The sequence below is a fragment of the Delphinapterus leucas genome, chromosome 9 (assembly GCF_059928025.1).
Source record: "Delphinapterus leucas isolate spDelLeu-1000000601 "Yukka" chromosome 9, BTC_Dleu_Yukka2, whole genome shotgun sequence".
Classification (NCBI taxonomy): Eukaryota; Metazoa; Chordata; class Mammalia; order Artiodactyla; family Monodontidae; genus Delphinapterus; species Delphinapterus leucas.
This window is the reverse complement of record NC_143137.1, coordinates 111272150-111288459: the sequence shown is the minus strand read 5'-3', so window position 1 is coordinate 111288459 and position 16310 is coordinate 111272150.

The following is a 16310-nucleotide window of genomic DNA, read 5'->3' as shown; positions in this document are numbered from 1 at the left end:
GTCACCTAGGAGCTTGTTAGAAGCACAGAATCCAGGCCCCACCCAGAACTACTGAATACCAGACTGCATTTAACAAGATCCACAAGAGAGGCATACCCATATTAAAGTTGGAGAGGCACCAAGCTGTCATCGTCTTCTCCACGGCTAATGAAAACGAAGCAAAGGTTCACCCCGAGCCGACTCTGCCTCAGTCACCTGGATATCACGTGAGCTCATTTAATCCTCCCCAGAACCTGCAAATGAGACTGAGGGTCAGAGTGGTCTAGCACCCAAGGTTCCATAAAAGAACATGACCAAGGCTCACTGGAGCCCAGACTTCCAAAAAAGAAGGCCCCTGAGCACAGCATGGCACCACCGCAGCCCAAACCGTGGGCCTGGAGGGTAGGCCAGGCTCCCCACGCAGAGTTCACACCATTCGACAGATGCCCACAGCAGACCGCAAGGCAATATGAGAAGTAAGTTCTGATTGTGGAATCTCTGAATTTTGAGATTTAAAGAAAAAAATCTGTTTTCGGGGGATGGTTAAAACAGTTCTACCAAGGAGTAAAGAGAGGGCGTCTCAAGGCCCCTTCTGGACTTAGAATTTAATGGCTACTTATTGAGAAATGCTCCGTGCATTTGCTCAGCCCTACGTCGAGATGAAGTTCTCTGTGCCCTAGAAGCTTAGGTTCTAAAAAGGCCACAGAAATGGGTGAGACCTCAAAAATGCCAGAACAATGCAATGGCCTTAATCAGACTGTCTTTGCTTTGCCTTGCTTACAAGTCACTGACTTTAAACTGAATATGGTGTCATGTCTTTACGTTTCTTGAAGCTTTTTTTTTTTACAAAAGATCATATAAAGATTTTCTTCCATGGTAAAACTTTTTGATTGTATTTCTCTTAAACTGGAGTGTGGTACATTTACAATCCATCAGATGATTGCTTACAACTCACCTTGCTTTATTAAGAATACCGCTAGAGGCTTCTATGTCCCTACTAACAAAAATACATTTTCAGGCCCATTCAAACCAGTGAAAATCCAAGATTTCAGAGCACAAGATAATGAAAATTCTCTCTATCTGCGTCTTTTACTACTTTTAGCCTGTTAACAGTCCCTAAGTGTGTCAGATGAAAGGTACTGTCGCGGGAATTGACATCTTTAACAGCATTCCATACAAGTAAGTCTTGATTGTTCCAATTTCTCAGAAAGTTGGACACATTTACTGCCTCTATGACATCTCTAGGGTGTGTGGAAGAAATAAAAAAGAGGCCTGTACAATGTATTTCTCAAAATATACACACAAAGAGTTTGCACATACAAACAGGGAAACCTTATAGATAATGTATGGGGAGCAAAGTATTGTCGGTAACGGAACTACTCATTTCGAAAGACAACACTGTCACCAAGTGTCCCCTCACCAAAACTGACTGGGAATGTTTAGGGGCCACCAAACCAGAGGTGGAGATTTTTAGGCACATTCTTGCCAGAAAAGAGAGCCTAGGGCATAAACCACTCAACCTTTTGGCACGAATGCCAGGGCAACCCAAGCAAGTGGATATAGAAGCCTACGTAATGCTTGGAAGTAGGAAGCTTTGGGGGACTACACCTGGGCTGGTACTGGCCTCCCTCCCCAAAGGGGCAAGGAGAGCAGAAACCTGGATGGAGTCAAGAGAGAGCAAAATGAAAGGCAAGGCTGGGTATGGGGCAAGGTTTGGATCCAGGGGCATGTGTCTCAGAACTGCTGGGGCTCTGCAGACCAGCTGCATCCCCATTCTCCTTGACCCTCATTGGTATAATGAACTCAGGGTGGGCGCATCCCGGCTGCGAAGTCACTTCCACCCGTCCATGGAGTTGACGGTTACTTGCTCACAGTGAACCAACCGCTCTGGACCTAACAGCTACTGCAGGGGTCGGTAGTGGAGAACAAGGTGATGACAACGACCAGATGCGAAGGAGGAAGAGACATTCAGCGGACCGACTGGGTGGACTGATGGTGTGGCGTTAAGTCTGCAGAGCTAAAGGGGCCAGATGTAGAAAAGGGAAGGGGAACCATGAGGATATGGTCAAGCCCCTTCGTATAGATATTTCATCCGTATGTTGTATGCAAGTTCCATTCAGTTTGCTCTGAGTGAAAAAGAGAGAACAAAATTATCCTTTCAACCATGTCAGTGACTTTATTTACCATCTCATTTGATGAGCTCATAGCCCAGGGTCAGAGGGAATTGGGAGCTGTGAGTCTGCCATCTCTCAGGAAGTCTCAGGCCTCAGAGGCCCCTCATAGCCAAACTACCTCACCTTTTGCACCTTTCAAGCAACGTTATTCCTAAGTGCGAGTCACCCTCTTCATCAGGTTCTCCAAGAAACAGCAGTCTCTCCCAATGACAGAGGAAAAATGGGCTACTTTGGCTTTCTGAGGCACAATATGTAGTTCTCCAAAATGGTACCTGCCTGGGGGATTTTTCAAGAAAATTAAGCATCACTGGTGATTTGTTTGTCTTCACATAACGTATGAACCAGATGTGCTGAGAAATAAGAAAAGGACGAACGAATCAAGGGCAGCTGATCCAAGGAGGCAAGGGGCAACTTCCACAGCCTACGTGGAAAGCTAGAGGAAGGGAACATCCAGCTGGTGGGAGCTGAAGACAGGGGCCAGTCCTCCTTGGGCTCGGGATGCCACCGCCTCTTCCTACATCTTCACGCTCTCCTTCTCTGTTGGCCCCTCCCAGCCATATTAAAGAGCCACAAGGAAATGCTCTCCTCCATTCCATTTTCCTGTCCTCCTATCCACCCCTCCCTTCTTTCCCTTTGCCATCAATTTCTTGACTTGCCCCCCATGTCTCCCCTCCCATCTACACTGCGATCTGGTTTCTGCCCCACTACTCCCGTGAAACTGACCTCCTTGAAGCCCCCAATGATTTCTCTGTTGACAAGTCCAGGGGACTACTTCTCAATCCTTATCTTTGTGACCGCCAAGCCGAGTTAGACCTTAAACAACGTCTCTGTCTTGAAAATCTCTTCCCTTGGCTTCTGCGCCACCTTTCCTTTTCTTTTCATGACACCGATCACAACCAGTGCTGCAGATTCCATCGAATTAAGGAATGCTGTTGCCTACATGTGTGAATGAGCTAAAGTGAGTACAGTACTGAAGTAGAGGACACCTAAAGTGAAACGTCTTCATGTACGTCCACGTGGCTGAGCAGCAAGTTAACCTTTCATACATATGTTAAAGAAGAAGAGTTGGGTTTTATTTTATTTACTTTTCCCTGGACTGTGTTGAATGGCTATCATCTACAAGTTCAGGCTACTTTTTGCTGAGGATTAATAATGCACTGGGAGAGCTGAGAGAAAACTGAATAATAGAGCTGTCTTTTTCTTGACCAGTTCACCTTAGTTTCCCAAACTCTAAGTCTTTCTCTAATTCTTTCCCCTTTTTATTGTAGTAAAATGAACATAACACAAAATTCACCATTTGGATCATTTTACAATTCACTGTACCATTAGTGGAATTTACTACTGTCACAATGTTGTGCAACTATCACCACTGCCTAGCTGCAAAACATTTTCATCAACCAAGAAGAAACCTACACCCATTTTAAGGAGTCATTCCCAATTTCCCTCTCTTCCAAACCCCTGGCAACCACTAATGTATAATCTTTTCTGTGTGTATGGATTTGCCACTGCTGGACATTTCATATAAATGGAACCATACAATATGTAGCCTTTCATGCCTGACTTCTTTCACTTAGTTGCATCCATCATGTAGCATGTATCAGAAATCCACTCACTGTTACGGCTGAATCCTTCATACTGTTTGAATACAAAATTAAATATACGTTGAGAGTGAAGCTCTGTTTTAATGGCACATCTATTAGGCCAATTCATTGAAAGAAGCTGAAGATGGATATGTTGTTGTGAAATGATAATCGTTGAGAAGCCTCAGCCAATTGGATAATGAAAAGTTTGGGAAATGTTGCAAAAATTTAGCTGATTTATATTAAAAGCCTATTAAACAAGGATTCAGGAGATTGTCTTTTTCTTGCAGGTAACTTAAATGAGGCAGAAAGAAATAACTGCCCTTTAAAACACATTTTGAAAGGATTCTATTTATTCTTAATAGACGAATGGGAGGGAGTACAGGAAGTTCACATCCAATATGGACTCCCTGTCCAAACACTGTTTGTCGTTCTAGCCACCGCTATCGAATTATATTTCTTGAGAGGAAGGCAGCTCAATTCCTGCATATTACTTTCTAAACTTCATCCATCAAATCCATTAATACAGTATAACCAAGAGTTGTTCATGTTTAAGTGCAGTTCAAATATCAGGTATAAAGAACCCCCAGTAAGAAAAAGAATCCTATATCTCTTGCCAGAATGTGGTCAGCTCTGGGGTGCTCTGCTAGCTGAAAGACACATTCATTATTAAGAGGATAGAGGCTGTTTAAGAGGGATGAGAGCCAAAAAAATTTAACTACATATATGTGTTAAGAGCAGTGCTAGGTTATCTCATGTTCTAGATCAGTCAAGGCTCACCATTTTACATACGTGAAAAGCAAAGTTAAAAGTGTATTCGCAGGGCTTCCCTGTTGGCGCAGTGGTTAAGGATCCACCTGCCAGTGCACGGGACACACGTTTGAGCCCTGGTCCGGGAAGATCCCACATGCCACGGAGCAACTAAGACCATGTGCCACAACTACTGAGCCTGCGTGCTAGAGCCCGTGAACCACAACTACTGAAGCCCACGCACCTAGGCCCCGTGCTCAGCAACAGCGAGAAGCCACCACAATGAGAATCCCACGTACTGCAACAGAGTAGCCCCCGCTCACTGCAACTAGAGAAAGGCTGCGCACAGCAACGAAGAGCCTAGGCAGCCAAAGATAAATAAATAAATACGTCTATTTAAAAAAAATGTGTTTTAGTAACTTACTAAAAGGCACGCAATCAGTAAACATGAGCAAGGATTCAATCCCAAATCTGTCACACTGAAGTTGAAGCTAATACTCGAGATTGATAAAAACAGCACTAATTTAAAACTTCAGAGGTATTTTTTACTTCATACTTTCACTAATGCTCTTTGGAGATAAATCATTTCATTTATATGGGCCTTAGTTTTTACAACTATAATAGTTGGAAGCTTGACTAGGTGATCTGTATGTAGTCTTCCAATTCTAAAATGTTCCACTAATTTGGATTCCTACAATAATTGCCCTTGCAATACATGCATGCTGCCACCAAGTAGCAGTAGAGACTACTAGTTCCTTTTTTATCCCTAGTGGGGGTGCATTTTGACAGCAGACTTATCCGTCAATAGTACAACCTGTTAGTATAACTATAAGATAACAAAATAATCTGGTATTCTTTCCTGTAAAAGAGAAGCTTTACATTGTGTCTGTGAATCGTACCAGAATCACCTGTAGCTTTATAAATATAGAGGAAATCCTGAACCCATTGAATGAGAATCTTCAGAGACAGGACTTGGGCATCTGGAATTTTGGGCTCCCATCATTTGTATATTTTATTTCATTTTATTTTTGCCTATGTACAATATTTGTCACATCCTTTTGAATCTTTAAAAGGTTCTTTCTGTTTTAAATTTTAGAATATTCCATAATCTTCACCTACTTTTCATAAGGTGTTATCTGTTATGTTTATTCGATCTTGTGCTTCTCCTGGTTAAGACTTCTTCTTTCCTTTTTTTTTTCTCATGGCCCTGCCTCATGTCTAGCAGGATCTTAGTTCCCTGACATGGGATTGGACCCCAGGGTCCCAGCAGTGAAAGCGCCATGTTCTAAACACTGGACCACCAGGGAAGTCCCAAGATTTCAGTTTTAAATGACTTTTTTCCCACTCTAATTCATTCCTGGGATCAGTTTCATGTTTGGACATTAAAGCAACCTTGCATTGCCAGAATAAAGCTACTTTGATTTTGATATAGGATTGTTTTACATACCATGGATACAGTTTGTGCTTCTCTTTACACATTTTGCATGCATGTTCAAAGGAGAAACTGGCCTGTGATTCTATTCTTGTAATATCCTTTATAGATTATTTTTAAGATTCTATACTTTATTTTTTATTTATTTATTTTTGGCTGCATTGGGTCTTCATTGCTGCATGCATGCTTTCTCTAGTTTTGGCGAGCGGGGGTCTATTCTTTGTTGCAGTGAGTAGGCTTCTCATTGCAGCCTTCGGACCACATGGGCTTCTGACACCATTCGTCGGTGCTACTTCAGTTCCTTACCCCTTCCCTTCTGACCCTGGGCGGTGAAATCCTCTTTCTGCAGCTGGCCTGCGGCAGAAAGTCAATGAGGCAAGAGTAGGCTTGGAGTATCCAAGGAGCAGAAAGGATGTCAGCGTGTGAAAAACAGAGCGAGCAAATTGGAGAGGAGAAGGAAACACTCAGAGAGGAAACAGAGGCCCAGATTTCTAGGTCTGTGGAGGCACTCTGAGGACTTTGCATTTTCTGTGAAGAAGCCACTGAAGAAATTTGAGTGACATGATCTGACTTATGTTTTAACAAGATCTCTCTGGATGCCACGTTGATTAGAGATTGTAGGAGAGCAAGGACAAGCCCCAGAAGATCAACAGTTGATTCAAAGAAGTGATTACTCAAACCTGGTCCCCCGCCTCAATGAGGACGCAGAGCAGAAATCGACAAATAATGGCCACAAATCAAATCAGGCTCTCAGCCTGGATCTGTGGGACTGTGAGCTAATAACGGTTCTCACGTTCAGAAAGCTTGTTGAAGAAGAAAGAGGAGGAGAAGCTACAGAAACTGTATATGGCCCACAAAGCCTAAGATATTTAAAATCCAGAAGATGCTTTCCAACACCTGATGTAAAGCATGTGGCTGGTAGGAGGTCCTGAACCAAATTTGGAAGAGGAATACATGATTCAGTTCGTTCCTGATAACACTGTAAAGTGATAGGGGTCAAGAAACATTTACCCGTTCACCCTTAACCTTCACAAATGATGCCAGTTCCGTTGAGCTATTGAAAAATACATTCTGGCTTTCAAAAAAGTAATCCAGAGGGCATTTTCTCACATAGGCAAGGTCATAAACAACTGTCAAGTGAAGTTGAAATAGCAACAAATCAAATAATAACAAAAACATTTTTACAGAATTTTAAATCTTACAAAGCATTTTCATGTTCATTATCTAATTTAATCCCCAAATCAACGTCATGAGATAGTTATTATTTCCCCATTAGAAATGACCACATATTAAATCCTTAGTGATTGCTCAAGAAAAGCTGAAATCTTGAGTGTTACATCCATTAATGCCATGGTTGGGTGTTTTCCCATGGGAACACTGGATGCTAAAATCCACAGGGATTTTCAGCTCAAGATGGCAGACTAGGAAATATATTTACTTTCTGTTCCTCCTGAAACCATATCTCAATAAAACTGTAGAAATACCAAAATTAATCAACCAATAAAAGCCAAGATATTTTGGAAGTCATCAACCACAGAAAGATTTCAACACATTTCGAGAAGGCAAACAATGAAATGGAGGAGCCGTGAATAAAATAATGAAGAAAAAAAGGCTGAACCTAAGTAAGGTCTGCACAAAGCCACTCAGCTTTTGCTGAGCTCTGGTTATAGTAAAGGGCAGAGGAAAGAAGAGGGGCTGAAAACAAGGAGACAAACGTCATTTTAGGAAAAACAGTTCATTTAATGAGCTCCAGGGAACACTCAGCCTGCTGCCATACTAACTCATGAATTAAAATGGATAGTTGGTAAGCAAGACAAGAAAACAGGGAAGAAACAAAAGAAACAAAAATTAAGACATTGTTTCTAACTGAACTCTTCTCAAAGGAGATCGAGGAATTATGGTTCAATGCCACAGCTGTAAATCATTTCTGCTCTTGGAGAGGTTACAAAGGGCTTATAATATTTCCCTTTTGTTCAGACAGAATTTAGGTCTGAGCAAAAGCTTTTGTGTCCTCCAACCCCAACATTTATTGGGGATGGAAGCCCAGATTTGCTGGGACATACCATAAAAAGAATCTCATGAGCAGAGGGTCAAACTGATTTTGGAATATATGAATTATGTCCAGTGTGAGTTTCAATAGGTTTTAAAATATATACATACATACATATATATATACATTTTTACTGATCTATATGATTTGGGGTTCTGAAACTTCTACATGTCACATGCGTGATACATAACAGACAATGTCAGCCCCAGGAGGGAGAAAACACTCCAATGAAGCAAGCCAAAGAAACAAGTTTTAAGCAAGGTCAAGTGATGTGTAGACCAGGATTGTTCAATTCCTACCTGTCATGCTGAAGCTTCCAGCTCCTGAATAACAACACATGCTTCCCTTGTCCTAGACAGCCAAGAGTATGTCTCCTCTCTTGGGCATAAGAATCTCTAGAGTTACATATCTGTAGTAAGAGTGGACCCAGCTGGCATACTCACAATGACCAAATTGTGTTGATCGTACTTTATACCAATACATCGCCCCACGCTGAAGTTGCAATAAATGATATAGTTGCTTTCTAGACATGAATGAGACGCCTTACTGGATATACTCCAGGAAGGCCAGAGAAGCTGGCTTCTAATCCATACGGAACAATTCACTGGTGAATTTCTTTCACGATAGCCCATGATTTATCTAGAATATCATCTTGACATATCTGGATCCTTCAAACTAGACAAAGGGAAAATACGGGCTTCAAGCCTCAATTAGAAATATGGAATGGTGCCATGCTGACAACTGGTGGTCCCTGACCTGTATCTTCTGAGATTAGAACACAGTGTGGTGGATGACCAATTCATGCATTGAACAAAAGAAGACCTCCTACAGGGCAGTGTAGCTGTTCGTTACAGGTATGGCACTTAGGGCTAAGTACCATAAGGACTACAAGAGAAAAAGAAAAACAAGTAACACATGAAGCATATACGATAAGGAGGCACCACAGTCCAGAGCACGAGCTCTGGAATCACACAGGCTTGGATCGAATCCCAGCTAAGCCACTACCATCTATATACCCTGAAGGACAGGCCAAGGTTTAAATGTTGTTTTACCAGATTTCAAAAAAGAAGTGAAGAAAGAACCTATCTGCCGGGAAGGGACATCGTGGGGTGCAGTATCCAGTCGGATCAGGGCTCTGCATCTCCTGCTCAGAAACCTTGGCCACCTGGCTCATGGTGATGCTGGCAGCTGAGCAGCCCTGGAGAAGGCGATCCTGTCTCCAGGTCTCGCAGAGAAGCTGGGGAGGTCTCCGGACGAGGTGGCCCACACCCTGGTAAGCTCTGGCTGCCTCCTGCCCTCAGGTCTGAGCAGGCTCTGGCCTCTGGGCCCCGTGGTGGGGAAGGCCTGGCCGATACATACACAGGGCTGAGGGGCCTGCAGAGCCAGTCCCCAGGCAGGGTGAGCTCTGGAGGAGGCTTCCACAGTCCCCAGCAGTCTCCGCATGGTGGCCCATCTGGCGCCAAACACCTGCCACCCACAGCGAGAAGTCCCAGCCACTAGAAAGTCCAGAAGGGGCCCCACCCTTTGCCTTTGGGCCTGGGTTAAGCCACCAGCTGGGCTTGCACGTGACCCCTGCCTCACCCCCTGCCCCGCCCGCCCTTTCTCTGTGACACGTACAATGGATATGTCATAAAGCCAGGCTGGGCCAGTGCTATAAATTCAGAGGAGTTAGAATCTAGGAAGAAGCTCTCCCACTTTCACTCTCTGCTCTCAGATCAGGCAGGCAGTACCTCTAATATGGAAGCGATGGACACCACACCTCCCTCCAAGGCTGTCCTCTTCCATTCTGCTCATGTTTTCCCCAGCACCCCATTGACGGCTTTGGCGGGCATTGGTGCTTCAGCAGGCAGCACCTCAGACCCCGAACCTATGGACACCACACCTCCTTCACACACTGTCATCTTCCACTCTCCTCCTGATTTCCCCAGCACCCCATTTACGGGTTTGGCGGGCATCGGTGCTTCAGCAGGAAGCACGTCAGACCCCGAACCTATGGACACCACACCTCCTTCACATGCTGTCATCTTCCATTCTGCTCCTGTTTTCCCAAGCACCCCAGTTTCGGCTTTGGCGGGCATCGGTGCTTCCGCAGGGAGCACGTCAGACCCCGAACCTATGGACACCACACCTCCTTCACACGCTGTCATCTTCCATTCTGCTCCTGTTTTCCCCAGCACCCCATTTACGGCCCTGGCGGGCATCGGTGCTTCCGCAGTCAGCACGTCTGACCCCGAACCTATGGACACCACACCTCCTTCCCAGGCTGTCATCTTCTATTCTGCTCCTGTTTTCTCCAGCATGCCATTTTCGGCTTTGGTGGGCATCGGTGCCTCAGCAGTCAGCACCTCAGACCCCGAACCTATGGACACCACACCTCCTTCCCAGGCTGTCATCTTCCATCCTGCTCCTCTTTACCCCAGCACCCCATTTACCACTTAGGCCGGCACTGGTGCTTCAGCAGGCAGCACCTCTAACACCAAAGCTATGGACACCACACCTCCTTCCCAGGCTGTCATTTTCCAGTCTGCCCTGTCTCCAAGTAGAACCACTACCCATTTCACACTGCTGTTCCCAGTTCTGGGAACACACCACCCAGTGGTAGCAATGCCTCAGCCCATGCCTCGACTCATTTACCTGCAACGTGAGCCAACAGATAGACCAACACTTCAAAGTTATGACAGAAAATTGAGTAAGTTATACGCTTGGAATTTCATTTATTATTATTAACAAGCACAACTGTAGTGCTTAGACTATAACAAGTACTATTCTAAGGGCTTACCAAATATTAACTCACTTATTCCTCATAATGGCAACCCTAGTGTTAGGGAATATTCATAGTGTTCACTTTTTGGGGGGAAACTGAGGCTCAGAGACGTTGAATAGCTTGCCTAATGCCACACAGTTAGTAGGTGGCAAAACCCGGGTTTAAAACCAGACCATCTAGACTTTCATCACTTTGCTGTGTCACCTTATTATAAGTTGTGGTTAGGGAAGGGACTAAATTGACCTGACTCTGAACTAAAAGGAGAAGGGAGAAATGAGAAAATGAGTGATCCTAAAAACTAGAGAAGGTTTAGGCTCAGAAATTTCTGGTGATGAGACCCAGAAGAACAAGAACTTGGTTGGAATGTTAACTTGGGGTAGTATCTGAATCCACTGAGAAATGGTGTTGTTTCCTGTAAAATTTAGAAAGGTCAGTTGGATGAAGATTAACGAAGACAAAAGTAGAAAGGAAAAGAAAAAGGTGCCTTAAGTGAGACATAACCGCTCCCCTCTACGTACCCACAGGCTGTGTCCTGTGGGAAAGGATGGAGCTCTCTCTACCGGGTTGGTCACCAGGCTGAACAAGGAGAAACATGGCAACCATTGTACTGGTTTTGATGATCCCTCAAAACCAAGGCTTCAGTTTCCAAGAACGACCTACGGTAGCATAACTAGTGTGTGTCACACATGCCACTAAGTGTGTTTCCAGTCACACATTTTAATTGGAGAAATACTTCCTATGAGGTAGGCATTAGTTCGCTATGGCTGCTGTAACAAATTACTACAAATGTGCTTGCTTCTAACAAAACACACTTATTTTCTTATGGTTCTGGAAGACAGAGGTCCAAAACCAGTTTCCCTGGGCTGAAACCAGGAGTCAACAGGGCCATCCATCCTCCTTCTAGAGGCTCTAAGCGAGAATCTCTTTCCTCACCAGCATTCCTTCACTTCTGGCCACATCAATCCAACCCCAACTTCATCATCACATTCTCTTTGGGGTAAAAATTCCCTCTGCCTCTCTCTTACGAGAACACCAGTGGTTATATTTGGGCCCGTCCAGGTAGTCCAGGAGAATCTTCCCATCTGAGAACCATTACTTTCATCCCACTGGCAAAGTGCCTTCTGCCATTTAAGGTGACATTCACAGGTTCTGGAGAGTAGGATGTGGACATTTGGGGGCAATGGTATTATTCGGTCTACTACAAGGTAGATACTATTATCTTTCTCAGATGTAGGAAGTGACGTTTAGGGAAGTAGTCTGTCTCAGGTCTACAACTTCCAGAGTAGAGACTTACATTCTGCCACTGACACTTTAGGACACACCCTAAACAACTTTAATCTGTGTCCTTAACTACTGCGTAATCCTTGGTTAAGAGTCACACTTAGGTATCAAGACCCAATTGAATAGAACGCAATACTGTCTCCTCTTTCACTATGTTTGCCTGGTGTACTGATGAATCTTGCCCAGAGCAGAAGAGTTCAGAAAAGTGTTATGCAGGTGTACGAAGAGAAAGCATTTACTGTTTGATGTGCACGGAGGAACGGAAGGCTTTTTCAAATAAAATAAAATAAAATATGCCACCAAATAGTCAATTGTCACAACAGAGGTAACCCCGTGGGAGTCATGAGGAGACTAAAATTATCTCCAATTGTGCAGGGCAGAAAAGTTTCAATGAAGGCAGGTGTAGTTCAGCCAAGGCCTACAGCACAGAAGTAGGAATTTGGGTATGTACGAATGGGAAAAAAGACATTTGAGGCATGGGAAATAGTTTAATGCAGAATGGACGAGAAATATGCATTAGACCTTTTCTAAAACAACTGGCTTATTAACTCAGTAAATCGATTTAGTCAGTCAAACTAGCTTTAGCTGATTACTTATCCAGGGGATAGCTGTTGAGAGTAATTTTTGTCACAGAACAGTAAATAAAATGGTTGAACTATAGCTTTAGGCTTGCTAAGCGAAATAGATGGCTCTAGATGATTTTCAAGTGACTTACTTGGTAGTACTCACGAAATTGGGGGTTAACAATTGCTTAAGAAAACAAAGAGAATTGATTTTAAATAAAGTAGCTACTGTGTAAACTATCTGTTCAGTAGCTCATGTTAAACGGATGTTTATAATCCCCATTGGACAACCAACTACATTTTTGCAAATGGCAATGTGAATTGCTGTTGCATAAACTATAGCAATGACCACCTATGTAATTTGTTGTCCAAACCAGAAATCTTCTAACAATACTGGTGTCCTAATAAAAATAAGCACGAAGGGAACACACAGTGGGTGTCTCCCGTGTGCCTGTGCATGCATCTATATCTCACTGAACCCTCATAACAGCCCCCAAGAGAGGGACTCTGGGCGTCCCCATGCTGCTTGTGGAGAAACAGGCACAGGAAGGTTCAATAGTCTATCTACCTAATATCGCACAGAGGGTGGCAGAGCCCGTTTTTAAACCACCTGCCTCCAATACCAGGTGCCAGGAGCCAGACTCAGCCTACAGCTCTCTTCTGCTCGCCTGGAGGTGAAACAATGTGTCATGATTAGTCAAATCCCGTCTTCACTCATCAAGGTAGGTTGAACACCTGCCCGTCCTCCAAGTAGCATGTAGCATAAGCAATAAGATGTTTGTCCCGTGATCGTCCAGGAACTTGGAATCAGCTGTGCCTGGTTAGGCTGAGCTGGTTTAGAGTGGAGAGGACCACCGATCTTCCACCTGGGCAAGTGCCTTTTGACCTCCTGCCATCAGAGGGCCGAAATCTCCAGCCTGAGAATGCGCTGAGCCCTGTAGCCTAGTTACGCCAGCTCAGAACAATGATGAGCACACCTTTTTCCAATCACCTTTCCTCATGCTCCCCATGCCTCATACTGCCCTGCTTCTTTATTCTTTATCCCACAGATACCCAAAGCCCCTTGCCTTTGGGGAGGCGGATTTGAGACCTATTGTCACGTCACGTCCTCGCTTGGCTGCCCTGTGAATAAACCTCCTCTTTGCTGCAAACCTCAGCATTCCAGTGTTTTGGCTTGCTGCGCCTCAGACAGAATGGTTGGGAGCAGTGGTACAGGTCCCTTGCCTGTGAGGGATGCTGGTTCCTAGTAGTCACGTTGCGGATGTTTTCTCCTCTCGGGGTGGGGGCGGGGCAGACATCCTGCTCTTCCGGAAAGGGAGAAACACAGGTGCCAAACCCTTGCCCTCAGCGTCACCGTCACCTAGGAGCTTGTTAGAAGCACAGAATCCAGGCCCCACCCAGAACTACTGAATACCAGCCTGCATTTAACAAGATCCACAAGAGAGGCATACCCATATTAAAGTTGGAGAGGCACCAAGCTGTCATCGTCTTCTCCACGGCTAATGAAAACGAAGCAGAGGTTCATCCCGAGCCGACTCTGCCTCAGTCACCTGGATATCACGTGAGCTCATTTAATCCTCCCCAGAACCTGCAAATGAGACTGAGGGTCAGAGTGGTCTAGCACCCAAGGTTCCATAAAAGAACATGACCAAGGCTCACTGGAGCCCAGACTTCCAAAAAAGAAGGCCCCTGAGCACAGCATGGCACCACCGCAGCCCAAACCGTGGGCCTGGAGGGTAGGCCAGGCTCCCCACGCAGAGTTCACACCATTCGACAGATGCCCACAGCAGACCACAAGGCAATATGAGAAGTAAGTTCTGATTGTGTAATCTCTGAATTTTGAGATTTAAAGAAAAAAATCTGTTTTCGGGGGATGGTTAAAACAGTTCTACCAAGGAGTAAAGAGAGGGCATCTCAAGGCCCCTTCTGGACTTAGAATTTAATGGCTACTTATTGAGAAATGCTCCGTGCATTTGCTCAGCCCTACGTCGAGATGAAGTTCTCTGTGCCCTAGAAGCTTAGGTTCTAAAAAGGCCACAGAAATGGGTGAGACCTCAAAAATGCCAGAACAATGCAACGGCCTTAATCAGACTGTCTTTGCTTTGCTTGCTTACAAGTCACTGACTTTAAACTGAATATGGTGTCATGTCTTTACGTTTCTTGAAGCTTTTTTTTTTACAAAAGATCATATAAAGATTTTCTTCCATGGTAAAACTTTTATATTGTATTTCTCTTAAACTGGAGTGTGGTACATTTACCCTCCATCAGATGATTGCTTACAACTCACCTTGCTTTATTAAGAATACCGCTAGAGGCTTCTATGTCCCTACTAACAAAAACACATTTTCAGGCCCATTCAAACCAGTGAAAATCCAAGATTTCAGAGCACAAGATAATGAAAATTCTCTCTATCTGCTTCTTTTACTACTTTTAGCCTGTTAACGGTCCCTAAGTGTGTCAGATGAAAGGTACTGTCGCGGGAATTGACATCTTTAACAGCATTCCATACAGGTAAGTCTTGATTGTTCCAATTTCTCAGAAAGTTGGACACATTTACTGCCTCTATGACATCTCTAGGGTGTGTGGAAGAAATAAAAAAGAGGCCTGTACAATGTATTTCTCAAAATATACACACAAAGAGTTTGCACATACAAACAGGGAAACCTTATAAATAATGTATGGGGAGCAAAGTATTGTCGGTAACGGAACTACTCATTTCGAAAGACAACACTGTCACCAAGTGTCCCCTCACCAAAACTGACTGGGAATGTTTAGGGGCCACCAAACCAGAGGTGGAGATTTTTAGGCACATTCTTGCCAGAAAAGAGAGCCTAGGGCATAAACCACTCAACTTGTTGGCACGAATGCCAGGGCAACCCAAGCAAGTGGATATAGAAGCCTACGTAATGCTTGGAAGTAGGAAGCTTTGGGGGACTACACCTGGGCTGGTACTGGCCTCCCTCCCCAAAGGGACAAGGAGAGCAGAAACCTGGATGGAGTCAAGAGAGAGCAAAAAGAAAGGCAAGGCTGGGTATGGAGCAACGTTTGGATCCAGGAGCATGTGTCTCAGAACTGCTGGGGCTCTGCAGACCAGCTGCATCCCCATTCTCCTTGACCCTCATTGGTATAATGAACTCAGGGTGGGCGCATCCCGGCTGCCAAGTCACTTCCACCCGTCCAAGGAGTTGACGGTTACTTGCTCACAGTGAACCAACCGCTCTGGACCTAACAGCTACTGCAGGGGTCGGTAGTGGAGAACAAGGTGACGACAAGGACCAGATGCTAAGGAGGAAGAGACATTCAGCGGACCGACTGGGTGGACTGATGGTGTGGCGTTAAGTCTGCAGAGCTAAAGGGGCCAGATGTAGAAAAGGGAAGGGGAACCATGAGGATATGGTCAAGCCCCATCGTATAGATATTTCATCCGTATGTTGTATGCAAGTTCCATTCAATTTGCTCTGAGTGAAAAAGAGAGAACAAAATTATCCTTTCAACCATGTCAGTGACTTTATTTACCATCTCATTTGATGAGCTCATAGCCCAGGGTCAGAGGGAAATGGGAGCTGTGAGTCTGCCATCTCTCAGGAAGTCTCAGGCCTCAGAGGCCCCTCATAGCCAAACTACCTCACCTTTTGCACCTTTCAAGCAACGTTATTCCTAAGTGCGAGTCACCCTCTTCATCAGGTTCTCCAAGAAACAGCAGTCTCTCCCAATGACAGAGGAAAAATGGGCTACTT